The sequence below is a fragment of the Molossus molossus genome, unplaced genomic scaffold, assembly GCF_014108415.1.
Source record: "Molossus molossus isolate mMolMol1 unplaced genomic scaffold, mMolMol1.p scaffold_m16_p_5, whole genome shotgun sequence".
NCBI classification, from domain to species: Eukaryota; Metazoa; Chordata; class Mammalia; order Chiroptera; family Molossidae; genus Molossus; species Molossus molossus.
This window is the reverse complement of record NW_023425388.1, coordinates 107,651,948-107,665,974: the sequence shown is the minus strand read 5'-3', so window position 1 is coordinate 107,665,974 and position 14,027 is coordinate 107,651,948. Positions and strand designations below refer to the sequence as shown.

The following is a 14,027-nucleotide window of genomic DNA, read 5'->3' as shown; positions in this document are numbered from 1 at the left end:
AGAGCCCCAGGTAAAAATCACCTGTTTTTCATGCCCTGTGCTAATTCTTAGTATCCCGCATAATTTTAATTTACATTTTACCTCACTATTTCAGTAAAATATGCATTTCAAGACTGAGAGAAGTGGAGCATTTGTAAATGTAAAGAAACAGGTCAGAAAGTAACATTTTAACACATGAACCATGTGCACAAATAGAATCCGGTAAGAAGAGTCTGAGCGTCTGGAGATGGAGCTTATGGCTTCCATATGCAGCCTTACAATATTCAGCCACTGCCAACTTCCCCTTTGCCTGTATGAGGTCTTTCCCAGATATGGGGGTCCCTTCTTAACCCTGAGCAAGCAATACGAACTAAAAGGAAAAAAAATCCAGCCCTGGCTGGTTTGGCTCAGACCAAGGGGTCTCAGGTTTAATTCACAGTCAAGGGCACATACCTGGGTTGCAGGTTCAATCCCAGACAGGGGCTGTGTGGGAGGCAACCAATGGATGCATCTCTCTCACACCAATGATTCTCTCTCTCTCTCTCTCTCGCCTTCCCTCCCTCCCCTCCACTCTATCTAAACAAATCCAACAAAAAAATATCTTCGGGTAAGGATTAACAAAAAGAAAAAAAAATCTTGTAAGAAAAGAAAACAGGTAGGAAAGTACTTGGTAACATATGCCCAAAACAGAAAATTAGTGTTGGTGATATAGTAGAAAAAATAGCTAGCTGACTTTAAAACATAAAATTAAAATTACCCATAATCCCACTATCCAGAATTATCAACTTGTATCATTTCATTATCTATATCTGTTCTACTTTTCAAGTACATGTGTACCTTATTAAGGAGTGAAAAATGTGAGTATACTACATTATAATTTTTTGCACTAATATATTTTATGTTTCCATATTCTTTATCAATATAATATTTAATAGTCACATATTCCTGTCATAATTTATTTGGTAAATCTCTTGTTTCAGGGTATTCCATTGCTTTCAATATTTCATTATAAATAATGCTGTAATGAAGATGCTTTATGTAAATATTTGTACATATCCATGTTTATTTCTGTAAGATAAATATCTCAAGGTAGAATTATATTTTTAAGGCTTCTGATATGTAATAGGGCAACTCAGTTTTTAAGTAACTTAGTGGTTTGGCTATTCAATGTAAAGTTAAAGATGAATACAAATCACATAGCATTCCTCCTATGTACACCTAATTACACTATAGAGTTAATCGTATTTCAGAAAATAAATGAAAATAAGTGTTTTATAAGACAGTAAGTGGGAAACTCTCTTTTTCATACACTTATATTTGTAGAGTAGGTTTAACGTCATCCCTGAACATTTCTAACTTTTCAGGGAAATAACATCATTTAAAAAATAATTTATGTATTACAAATTTTGACTGTCATTTAAAAATCATATCAGCCCAGCCAGTGTGGCTCAGTCGATTGAATGTTGTCCCATGGACTGAGAGGTCCCGGTTTGATTCCCAGTCAGGGCACATGCCCAGGTTGCAGGCTCCATCCCCTGTAGGGAACGTGCAGTAGGCAGCCCATCCATATTTCTCTCTCACACTGATGTTTCTATCTCTCCCTTCCTCTTTCTCTCTCTCTAAGAAATATATATATATATATAGACACACACACACACACACACACACACACGTCCATAAATATCATATGCAGTTGTGTGAAACCCTCGGTGGCTTGTCATCTGTAGCCTATACACCCACTGGTTTAGTGGTTTGGGTGTTCTTTCTACTCCTACAATTATTCTGGGCCTGGTTCCAAATAAATATGTAATTATATCTTTTAGTTTAGTTTTCTTTTTTTATCCTCACCCAAGAACTTTTTTTTTTTTTTTTTTTTTTTTTTTTTTTGGCATTCGTCTCCAGATAGAGCAGGAGGAAGAGAGGGAGGAAGAGAAAGAGAAACAATGATGTGATGCATCGACCGGCTGCGACCCCAACTGGGGACAAACTGCAACCAAGGTAGGTGCCATTAGCGGGAACTGAACCCGGATCTCTCTGGTCCCCGGAAGCCGACGCTCTAACTGCTGAGCCAAACTGGCCAGGGCTATCTTTTAGTTTTAAAATATATATATACCATTGCCCACTATCTGATTCTAAACTATTTTTTGTTTTGTTATGTTTTGGTGGGGTTTTTTTTCTAAACTTTTTTTTAACCTGAAAATGTCATGTCAGTGGAGTAGGAAAAAGGAGTAAACGGAATTTCTCTGACTCCCCAGAAGCAGTTTCTTACATCTTAGCAATAAACATCACATTTTATTGAATTCTCACTTTCAAAATGTTTTACTATATTTAAAACTATTTACAGGCAAACTTAGTTTCTATTGAAAGAGGTTCAACAGTCCTTTTAGGATTTTCAAACACAATCCCCCAGAGTAGGCAAAATGCTTATTCTATCTAGGCTGGCTTTGAACCTTGTGGTTTTGGTCATCCTACATACTTTTCCCATATTCACAATGGCTTCTATCCCTTGCCTCCTGTTTTAAAAAGAGTAGTCCAATTTTAGAATATGCACTTCACAGAAAGTGTGCAAATTAAAGGTTCTGTATTGACCTTGATTTGAAATGATGACTATACCTGGGGTTCTAGTCTTTGTTCAAGCCTATTCAAATACACATAATTTGTTAATTACATTAAAAAATGTTTTCTTCTGCCCTGACCGGTTTGGCTCAGCGGTTAGAGCATCGGCCTGCAGTCCAGAGAGACCTGGGTTCAGTTCCCGCTGGGGGCACGTGCCTCGGTTGCAGTTTGTCCCCGGCCTTGGTTGGGGTCGTGTGGGTGGCAGCCAGTCGATGTGTCTCTCTCATGTCAATGTTTCTCTCTCTCTCTTCTTCCCTCTCTCCCTCCTGATCCATCTGAAGATGAATGCAAAAATGTCCTCGGGTGAGGATTAAAAAAAAAAATTTTTTTTTTTAAATTTTATTCTTCCATAATCAAGCAAAGCCAGCACATAAACTTACTGAAAAAGCAATTTACCCATGCAATATTATGTTTCTTATTTTTAAAGCTTTGTTTTTATAAGTAGAAACAAGTTGTTTCGAGTCCTTTGGTATTTAAATAAAACAAACAAAAATATAAAACAATCTTTAAGATATACTCTTAAAGGAATAAAGCAAGGTGCAGAAGAATAAGTATGGTAGGGTGAAAGGGAACTATATCAGGTGCCTGTTTATAAACCATTTTCGGAAAGAGACACAAGAAAAAGGTAATACTGATTGCCTCTCCAGGGGCAATGGGGGATTGGAGGCAGAATGGGTAGGGAATTACTTCTCATTATATACTTTTTTATTCATTTTTTAAAGAATATGAGCCTACTAAACATAACTGAAAACAATACATGAGTTGTAGGAAAACACTAAAAAATACTAGTGGTCTGAATGCTGATAACAATAAGCTTAATATATACAAGTACCTATATATGTTACAATTTTAAACAAGAGCACATACATTTCATCACAAAGCAAAATACTATGATTCAAATAGTGAAAAAATGGATAACTTTTCATAGAGGCACAAAGCGTTAATAGGAGTAATGGAAACTATGTTGCCTCTTTTACAAGAACAGACACATGCATAAATATACAGTATCAATATTTGTCTGGGTTTTTACAAAGTTGTGATAATGTTACGATTCTTTAAAGCCCAGTATATGGTATACCTTAACAGGCCTTTTTACATAGCACAATAAACTTATTGCAATATATACTGTTGGCTAAGAAAATACAGTAGTTTGATTTGGTGTATAAGACTGTTCTAGTTACGTGATCCCCAAATGAATTGCTTACTATAATGTTTTTCAGTGAAAAAAAAATTTTTCTGCTACAAAATAGCACTACGTTTTTTTAAAAAATGTATAGAAGAGAACATATTCCATCAAAAATTTTTCAAAATAGTATGTAACATTTTAGAAGAAAAACCCAATAAGCCCTATAACTAGCAACACAATATTATTTTTTACTACACCCACACTTACATGATTAATGTGCCCATGTACTGTCCTAAGGACCTGTGTCCATTCTCATTTAATCCTCTTCACAAGGAGGTAGGTGCTGGCCTCATTTTGGCAGTTGAAAAAGAGATGCTTCATAGGATGAGTGACTCGCTCAAGGTCTCCAAGTGAATAACTCTTTCACATAGTAAGTCTAACAGCTAAGCTGTGTGAGAAACCCAACTCTCTCATTCCTGCTCTAGGCCAGTGTGCTCTGCGGTCCCCCAAATACAATCTAATATCAAACCATATGACAGATAAATGTGTATCTGTATAATAATCATACAATAATTCACAAAATATATGAAGCATGTATTATAATATACTTGTGAAATAAGAATTTGCATTTTAAAAGTAATCAGTCTGTAAAATTCTTTGTAAAGTTTTGGGTAAAAAATTCTATCTAGATCAACTCACATTTCTCAAGCACATTACTTGATAGTCCTGAAACACTCTAGAAAACACTAGAATTCACTTTGCAATTTTAGAAATGAAGAACAACACATCACCTAATCAGTATCCAAACACTTGGCCCTGAAGCATACAGACCTGCATGCCTGGGACCGACAGCTGAGTAAGACAGCTCAGAAGACCACAGTTCTCAAAAGTCAGTCCCAAAGATGCAGCCCAGAGACAGCCAGGATCACTGACCACAGACCCACCTACATGGCAGGTTATGCTGAATTCTGCAGATAGACCTATCTTCCCATGGATTTGGACATGCTCGATGTTTCTTTAGTAATTCCAACACTGAATTCCTCCTCCACTTTTCATTTTTTAGCCCATATCGTTTGAACTAAAACCCTTTTTCACCAATGAGAGCCTTTGTTCCTCTTCTCCTAATCCTGAAGTTTACCTTGACACAACCAAAGACGTAATTGGAAAGTTAAGGAAGTATATTCTAAAAATGAACTTCTCAATTTAGATGAAATTGGATCTGATCTTTGATCCTCCCTCAAATGACTTCCTTGAGACTTTAAAAGCTTTACCAAAATTAGCATAAGCAGTCCTTTATGGTTGGCAGGAACTAAGCCCTAAGAACAGTTTCAAAGAAAAAGGCATTAGGAACTGCCCTGGGACCAAGAATCCGATGCCTTTCTAAAGTTCCCACCTAGGAGAGCCAGGCTGTTTTCACTGACCTCCTGGCTCTTCTGTTTTGCCTCCTACCACTGTGGCCCTAGATGGGGTCCCCTGAGATTCTGAGTTCCTGAGGCAGCTGCTGGCGCAGATCAGGCAGCCTTTCCTTCTAGTACGTCCTCCAAAATTCTCTTTGCCGTATTCCTTCTTCTCTGGTAGTACAAAAAAGAATGGCAAATATTACTGAGGGCTTCCAGCGGGCCTGGAACTATGCTAATCTCCTCACACACATGAGCTCATTTTCTTTTCTTCTACTGAAGAATGTAAACTAGAGCATCCTCCCTGAAAAATGTAAATTGGAGGCCCGCAGAGACTAGGTAACCTGCCAGACTAAAAAAGAGATTGAAAATCAAATGTTTCTAGTGCCCAAGCTCTTAAAACCTACATGTGGTTCAATTAACATCCCTATTCTCTCAGTGCAAGCATCACAGTTTTGTGGGGTTTTTTTTCTGGCTGTATTTTAAAGGAATTTTTTATTTGTCAATTACAGTTGACATTCAATATTATTTTATATTTGTTTCAAGCTTACAGAATAGTGGTGAGACAATCATATCCTTTACAAAGGGATCCCCCCAATATTTCCAGTACCCACCTAGCACCATACGTAGTTAGTACAATATTATTGATTTTATTTCCTATGTTGTACTTCACACGACTATTTTGTAACTGCCAATTTGTACTTCTTACTCCCTCTACCTTTTTCACCCAGCCTCCAACAAACACCCTGCCCCTCTGGCAAACATCAGTCTGTGCTCTGTATCTGAGTCTGTTTCTGTAGTGTTTGCTCGGTTATTTTATTCTTTAGATTCCGCATATAAGTGAAATCATATGGTATATATGTCTTTCTCTGATTTATTCCACTTATCAAAATGCCCTTTAGGTCTATCCCTGTTGTAGCAAATGGTAAGATTTCACTCTTTTTTATGTCCAATTAATATCCCATTGTAAATATGTACGACATCTTCTTTATCCACTCGTCTATTGATGGGCACTTCGTTATTGTAAATAATGCTGCAATAAACATAGGGCACAGATGTCTTTTTGAGTGAAGTGTTTCAGGTTTCTTTGGATAAATACCCAAGAGTGGAATTGCTTGGTCATAAGGTAGTTCCATTTTTAATTTTTTGAGGACCCTCAAACTGTTTTCCATAGTGGCTGCACCAATCTGCATTCCCACCAACAGTGCACCAGAGTTCCCCTTTTTCCACATCCTCGCCAACATCTGTTGTTTACTGATGTATTCATGACAGCTATTCTGACAGGTGTGAGGTGACATTTCAATGAGGTTTTGATTTGCATTTCTCTGATGATCAGTGACTTTGAGCATCTTTTCATGTGTCTATTGGCCATCTTTATCTTCCCTTTGGAGAAATGTCTATTCTGGTCCTCTGGCCATTTTTTAATTGAGGTGTTTGAATTTGGGTTTGGGTTCTGTTGTGGGTTTTTTTGTTTTGTTTGTGTTTATTTGAATTTTGGATATTCACCCCTTATGGGATCTATATTTGGCAAATATCTTCCCCCATTCAGCTGGCAACCAGGTTGGTTCTGGGACCTCTTGGGAAGCGCTCCTGTGCAAGCCAAGGCTAGACGCTGCTTGCCCGGGGCTGCCAGATAGGAACTACAAAGTGACCCACGGTTGGCCGCTGCCTGTGCTGTGCCTGGAGATGTGTAGGAGTGACCACACTGTGGATCTAAGCTAGGTGCCACCAGTATAGGGCCTGTTGTGGGGTCTCCTCTTCTGGGCACTGGTTCTCCGAGCCGGGGAACCTAGGGCAGGGCAGGGATACTGCTCCTCAGAGGGGACCTCTGCAGCCCAGATATTCCTCCCAATTCTCAAATGCCACACGAGGGTATGTGGCCTGGCTGTTCCGTGTCTATGCCCCTCCTACCAGTTTCAACATGGCTTCCTCTTTATATTCTTAGTTGTAGGATTCTGTTCAGCTAGTCTTCAGATGGTCCTCCAGGCTGGATGTTCTATAACGTAGATGTGGTCATGGGAGGAGGTGGGCACAGTGCCCATCTGCTCTGCCATCTTGACCAGAGCTCCCCATCATAGTTAAATTTAAAGAAAGAACTGATGACCACTTTACACTTAGGAATAAATGACTGATAAATCCTTGAAGTGTTCATTGTTCTAACCATATCTTTATTTTAAGGGTAAATGCCTGTTTTCTTTAGTAAAATAATGAAAAAATACATTATTGGTTAATCAAAAGAATATACATAAATAAAATAAATGGACTACATCTATCTGTCAAAAACATAATAAACAGAAAAAAAACTACTAAAAGGTATGTATAGTGTACCAACTATTGTAAATTATAAAAACACAAAATACTACGTATTTTGTTTATGCTGCCATACATATGTAATAAAATTTAAAAACACGGGAATGACAACAAATTCAGAACAGTGGTTGTTTATGGAGAGGGTGGCAAGGGGTGCAGCTGGGGTTAAAGCTAGATCTACTACTTTTTTTTAAAGATAGATTTTTAGCAATTATAGCAAAATTTTAACATCTGTTCCATCTGAGCATAAATATATGGATATCAGTTAAAATTGCTATTGTACTTTTCAGTATTTTTTTGTTTTAAATAATACATAATATAAAAATTTTAAGCTCAGATAGTAAAAATAATAAACAAAATAATAAAGGAACAGGAGAAATTTTTGTCTTCAGTACTTCACTTTTAACCAATCGTTAATATTACTTGTGCAGAATAATTTATTGAAATATCAAATTATGTGTATTCTCTCCCCTTCTCCACCTCCCCTCCCCCACAGTCAATAAAAGCATTAACTACCTTTTCCATTAGAAATTCTGGCAGCACAGAAAGCAAAACCAGCCCGGAACCCGTGTCCTTCTGAGTGGGGAGGACAGACCTTCCCAGGGCTTGCTTGGGCCGAGGGCCTTGGGGATGGGCCGGAGGAGGGTGCCTCTGAGGAGCCACCAACAAGAGGAACCGAGAAGGGAGAGGTGATCCCAGTGGGGAGGGAGGGAAATCACTGGATGCCAGCGAGGAAGACTGCTGTCCCAGGGGTGGCAGAGAGGAGGGACAGACAAGGTATAGACAAACTGTGGTGGAACCTCTACGAGAGAAATCCACCAACAAAGCCATGAGGCGTTTCCCAGGTAGCCACTGAGGGATGATGACAGGGGACTGATGACTGAGGACAGAACTCCCTCCCTGCTCTGCTTTGTTGAAAACCCCAGATCGACAACGGAGGCCGAGAGGCAAATTCCAGGTGCCTGAGAAGAACTTGACAGCACTCAGGCAGGAGGAGGCATCAAAGTCAAAATAAATTTGCTCTACAGAACACAAAGAAATGTGGTATTTCCCTCGTACCTGATTTCTATGGGAAAAGCCTTGCTAGTGTTTCTCTGGAGAGCTGACTAGGATCAGAGTCTCCGGAGCACTGCAGCGTCTCCAATGAACAGAGCCGCTGTTCCACCAGTGGCCTGTATACTCCCCCTTCTTCACAAGCTCTGTCTTCTCCCACCAAAGCCCTCCTTTGTTCCTGTGACACCCTGTCTTCAGCTTCCCATCACAAATGTCAAGGGCAGAGAGTCACAGGAATAAATCCTTATGTGAAGAAGTAAACAGCTAAGAAACATAAATTAATTGAAGAGTTTTCTTTCTAGTTCAAAGAAAACTTGAAAAATATTTTCATTTATTTATAATATTTCCATCAATCTTTTTCAACAGGGAGCTGCATCCCTGATTTTGCAAAAAACAATCATGCATATTCCACATCAACCTATTCATTTTTTAAATCAGATTTGCTTTAGTTAATTAAAATGTTTACTGAGTCTCTCATATAAATATGAACTGAGATACTATTGACTTTGTTAAATATTAGTCTCTTACTCTACATACCAGTTAGACTGCTCTTTGGGCAGAGCAAGCTATAAATGGGTACAACGGAATTCGCATTTTTCCAAAGCATACTTCTACCTGAAAGAACTGAGCTCAGGTTTCTCATTCACTCCACAAGTCACAGCTGCGCAAGGTAAACTCTCCTAAAAAGTGATTAGTTTGATTGCCAACAGACTGGATTAGCCAGACTCCAAACTATTTTAAAAAGGTAATTTATAAAGACTTAACTTTATTCTTAAATAAGAAAATAATGTTCTAAGTGCCTGCACTATCCCAGAGACTATAATTAGGCAGCATCACAAAGAGTTAAGCCAGGGATAACACACCTGATGAAGTGACACTTGTTCCAAACTGCCTGACTTATTTGTGACCTCTTAAAGGAAGGTTAGCAATCACCTCTGTACCTGGGCTCTTTGTTTGCAAAAACAAAGTAACAATACAGTTGACCCCTGAAAACCAGGTTTGAACTGCATGGGTCCACTGACATGCAGATTGTTTTCAACAAATATATTGGAAAAAAATTTTAAGATATGCAACTGTGAAAAAACTCACAGTTGAACCACATAGCTTAGAAATATTGAAAAAGTTAAGTATGTCATGAATGCATAAAATATGTTACCATAAAATATATACAAATCATTAAAATATTAAAATGTATTAAAACATGCACAGAACATACATGGTACCATTCCTAGCTGCGAGAACTGTAAATAAATGTAAAGATGCAGTATTAAATCATAGGTGCTTAATATTAACTGTAGCATATATTGCACTACTGTTTTCCCAAGTATTAACCATCTCATTATTCCCACACTACCTACATAATGTGCTCTCTGCCCCTACTCTCAATTCAACCACTTGGACTTCCACAGGCCACTCCCTTGTGCCTTAACTCCCGACCTACATTAGACGTGATCACCTGGGCTCTTAGATATTTTTTAGTTGACTTACATTAATTTATTCTTAGTTATGTGTTGCCTTGTAGTAGCCATACTTTGCTATTTTAGTCTCATTCACCTAATGTCATTGTTTGCTCTTTGCAGGTAAAAGATAACATATTTTATTCTTTTTTATGTTCCCAATGGCTTCATTGTGTTATGTATGTGGAGAAAGTTTAATAAAACAAAGATCTGTGGGAAATGTGCCGCCAACAGATGAGTGAAGAGATGAAAAGAAAGAGTTTCCATACCTCAATAACTAGTTCTCTTCATTCACTCACCTACTTATTTAGTATTTATTCAACAACTCACTGGGCACCCATTCCCAGTGCTGAGTATGAGGGACACAAAGATGGCATGCAAACTTTTGAATTCACACGTCTGGCTATAGCTGGTATTTTTCCTAAATCTTTCAAAACACTTTTTGTCAGATTTTCCTAATCCTTTTACAAAGAAATCAATAATATAGCCTTAATTTGTCCCTAGATTAATCTTTTAAGTGCTAAAGCTTGTGAACATCAAGTATTTAAATAGGGAAATCTGCCCTGGCCGGTTTGGCTCAGCGGTTAGAGCGTCGGCCTGCGGACCAGAGAGACCCGGGTTCGGTTCCCGCTAAGGGCATGTACCTTGGTTGCAGTTTGTCCCTGGCCCCGGTTGGGGTCGTGTGGGTGGCAACCAGTCAATGTGTCTCTCTCACATCGAAGTTTCTCTCTCTCTCTTCCTCCTACTCTCCCTCCTGCTCTATCTGAAGATAAATGCAAAAATGTCCTCGGGTGAGGATAAAAAAAAAGCACCAGATTTTTTCTATGGTATTTGCTTTCTTCTGCCTTATACCTCCACCAGAAAGAATCCAAGATGGCGGTCGATAGTTGCACTGGCTTTCTCCCAGGACCAAAGTGGTGTTGCAACTAAAATATAGAAAAACCACCCTGAATAACTAACTGAAGACTAGCTAGAGAGAAGCCTTATAACAAAGAACTTAAAGAGGAGGCCACATGAGACTGCCACTCACCTTGGGCTCTGGCAGAGGGAGGGCACAGTGGCAGAGGGAGGGCACAGTAGGCTAGAGCTGTGGAGGAGAGTCAGGGTAGGTGGCTCTGAGGACAGAGGTGACAGGACAGCCATCTGGATCCCTGTGCTGAGTCATTCCCCTACACTACAGAAGCCATCTTTCTCAGGCAGACCTTTCCCATTCATGCAGCATTAGGCTGAGGGCAAGCAATAACCCCATCCTTTGAAATCCCTCTCACCCCACCCTGTGGAGCTTACACCCTGACTACAGTCAGAGGCTCCTTAAGTGATTGAGACTAACAAATAGCCAGCAGGCAGAAACAGACACCCAGGGTGCTTTGAGTCTTTGCTTGATCTGTCTCTGGGCCAATGGCTGGTAAAGCAGACACTGGTGCACAGCTTGGTCCTTTCCACATGCATCCAAGCCCAGTAGATGGAGCCACAAGCTGTGGATCACTAATAGCTTAAAACAGGTTGTTCAGGGCCAAGCACAGACAATGTGGGACATTGGCCTGCACCAGAGACCCTCTGAAGAGGCCCAGAACCAGCAACCCAGTGGCCAGTTTCAAACATCGACAGAATAGGATCCAATAACCTTCACAAGCAGCATATTAGAAGGCACCAAACACTGTTGAGGCAAATTCCATTCCGCGTGATCAGCACCTGCACAGCAATCTGCATGCTGTGTTGGGGATTGAGCCTCACTATCAGTCAGTCTGAGGGCCGAGCCCATAAACGAATGGGCCAATAGCAGTCAAGAATCAACTACAACAGGAAGGTCCACACAACATGCACAAGGGAAATTATTTGAACACCTAGCTCTGGTGATCAGGGAGACTATGGATCCCACAGGACACATACTACATAAGGCCACCCTACCAATACTGTGAGTCATAGCAGATCTACTTAACACATAGAAACAAACACAGTCAGCCAAAATAAGGAGACAAAGAAACAGGCCCCAAATGTAAAAACAAGACAATTCTCCAGAAGATGAGCTAAATGAAGTGGAGGTGAGCAATTTCAGATATAGAGTTCAGAGTAATGATTATAAGGATACTCAACGGCATGAAAAAAGATATAGCAACCATGAAAAAGGACAAATCAGAAAAGAAGAATGCCATATCTGAAATATAGAATACACTGGAAAAAAATAAATAACAGGCTTGATGAAGCAGAGCATCAAATCAGTGATTTGGAAAACAAGGTAGAAAAAACATCCAATCAGAGTAGCATAAAGAAAAAAAGACTTTTTAAAAATGAGGATAGTTTAAGGGACTTTGGCACAACATGAAGCATAACAACATTCACATGCTAGGGGTACCAGAAGGAGAAGAGAGCGAGCAAAGGAATGAGGACTTGCTGAAGAAATAATGACTAAAACGTTCCTAACTTGGTAAAGGAAAAAGACATATAAGTCCAAGAAGCACAGAGTCCCAAACAAGATGGACCCAAAGAGGCCCACACCAAGACAGATCATATATATATATATATTTTTTATCCTCACCTGAGGACATTTTTTTCCATTTTTTGTTCAGACAGAGTGGGAGGGAGAGAGAGGAAAAGAGAGAGGGAGAGAAACATCGACGTGAAAGGACACATTAAGTGGCTGTCACCCACATGACCCAACCAGGGCTGGGGACAAACCGCAACCGAGGTACGTGCCCTTAGCGGGAAACGAACCCAGGTCTCTCCAGACCGCAGGCCGGTGCTTCAACTGCTGAGCCAAACTGGCCAGGGCAAGATCATAATTTTTTTTTCTTTCTTGATTTTTAGAGAAAGCAGAAGGGAGAGGGAGAGAAAAAGAAACATCGATGAGAGAGAACATTGAGACTGGCCACCTCCTGCATGCCCCCCACTAGGGATATGGCCCACAACCTGGGAATTTGCCCTGACAAGAACTGAACCAGCAACCTCTTGTTACATGGGTGGACACTCAACCACTGACACATACTGTCTAGGTGACACATCATAATTAAAATGGCAAAGGTTAAAGACAAAGAGAGAATCTTAAAAGCCACAAGATAAAGGCAGTCAGTTACCTACAAGAGAGCTCCCATAAGACTGTGAACTAATATCTCAACAGAAACATTTCAGGCCACAAGGGATTGGTATGGAATATTCAAAGTGATGGAAAACAAGGACCGACAACTAAGGCTACTTTACCCAGTAAGACTATCATTTAAAATTAAAGGAGAAATAAAGAGCTTCCCAGATTAAAAAAAAAAAAAAAAAAAGCTAAAGAGGTTTGTTACTACTAAACCAGCATTACAACAAATGTTAAAGGGCTTGCCTTAAGAAGTAGAAGTAAAAGAAAAAAAAAATAGAAGAACATAGTTAAAAAATAAAATGACAATAAATATGCACCTAACAATAATCACTTTAAATGTAAATGGCTCAAATGCTCTACTCCAAAGACATAAGGTAGCTGAGTAAGAAAATAAGACCTATGTATATGCTGTCTTCAACAGCCCCACCTCAGAACAAAAGATACACAGAGATGAAAAGTAAAGGAATATAAAAAGATATTTCATGCAACTTGAAAGAGGAAAAAAAAAAGCTAGAGTAGCAATACTTATATCTGACAAAACAGACTTTAAAACCAAGATTGTAGTAAGACACAAAGAAGGATACTACATAATGATAAAAGGATCAATCCAACAAGAGGATATCAACATCTATTCACCCAACATAGGAGCACCTAAATATGTACAGCAAATCTTGATGGACATAAAGGGAAAGACTGACAGTAATACAGTTATATTAGGGGATTTTAACAACCCAATGACATCAATGGATAGATCTTCCAGACAGAAAATCAATAAAAAGATGGTGGCCTTAAATGACATACTAGATGAAATAGATTTAATTGATATCTTCAGACCATTCCACCCCAATACAGCAGAGTATACATTATTTTCAAGTGCACATGAAACATTTTCTAGATTCGACTATGTTAGGACACAGCCAGTCTCAATAAATTTAACACAACTGAAGTCATATCAAGCATTTCCTGTGACCATAATGCTATGAAACTTGAAATCAACCACAAGGAAACTG

The 14,027-nt window shown here is 39.2% G+C and overlaps 1 protein-coding gene across 2 annotated transcripts in view; it reads right to left on the bottom strand.

Moving 5' to 3' along the window:
- The window catches only part of PLS1 (plastin 1), a 137,984-nt gene that overhangs the window by 64,497 nt on the left and 59,460 nt on the right, over positions 1-14,027 (bottom strand). The window lies entirely within an intron of this gene.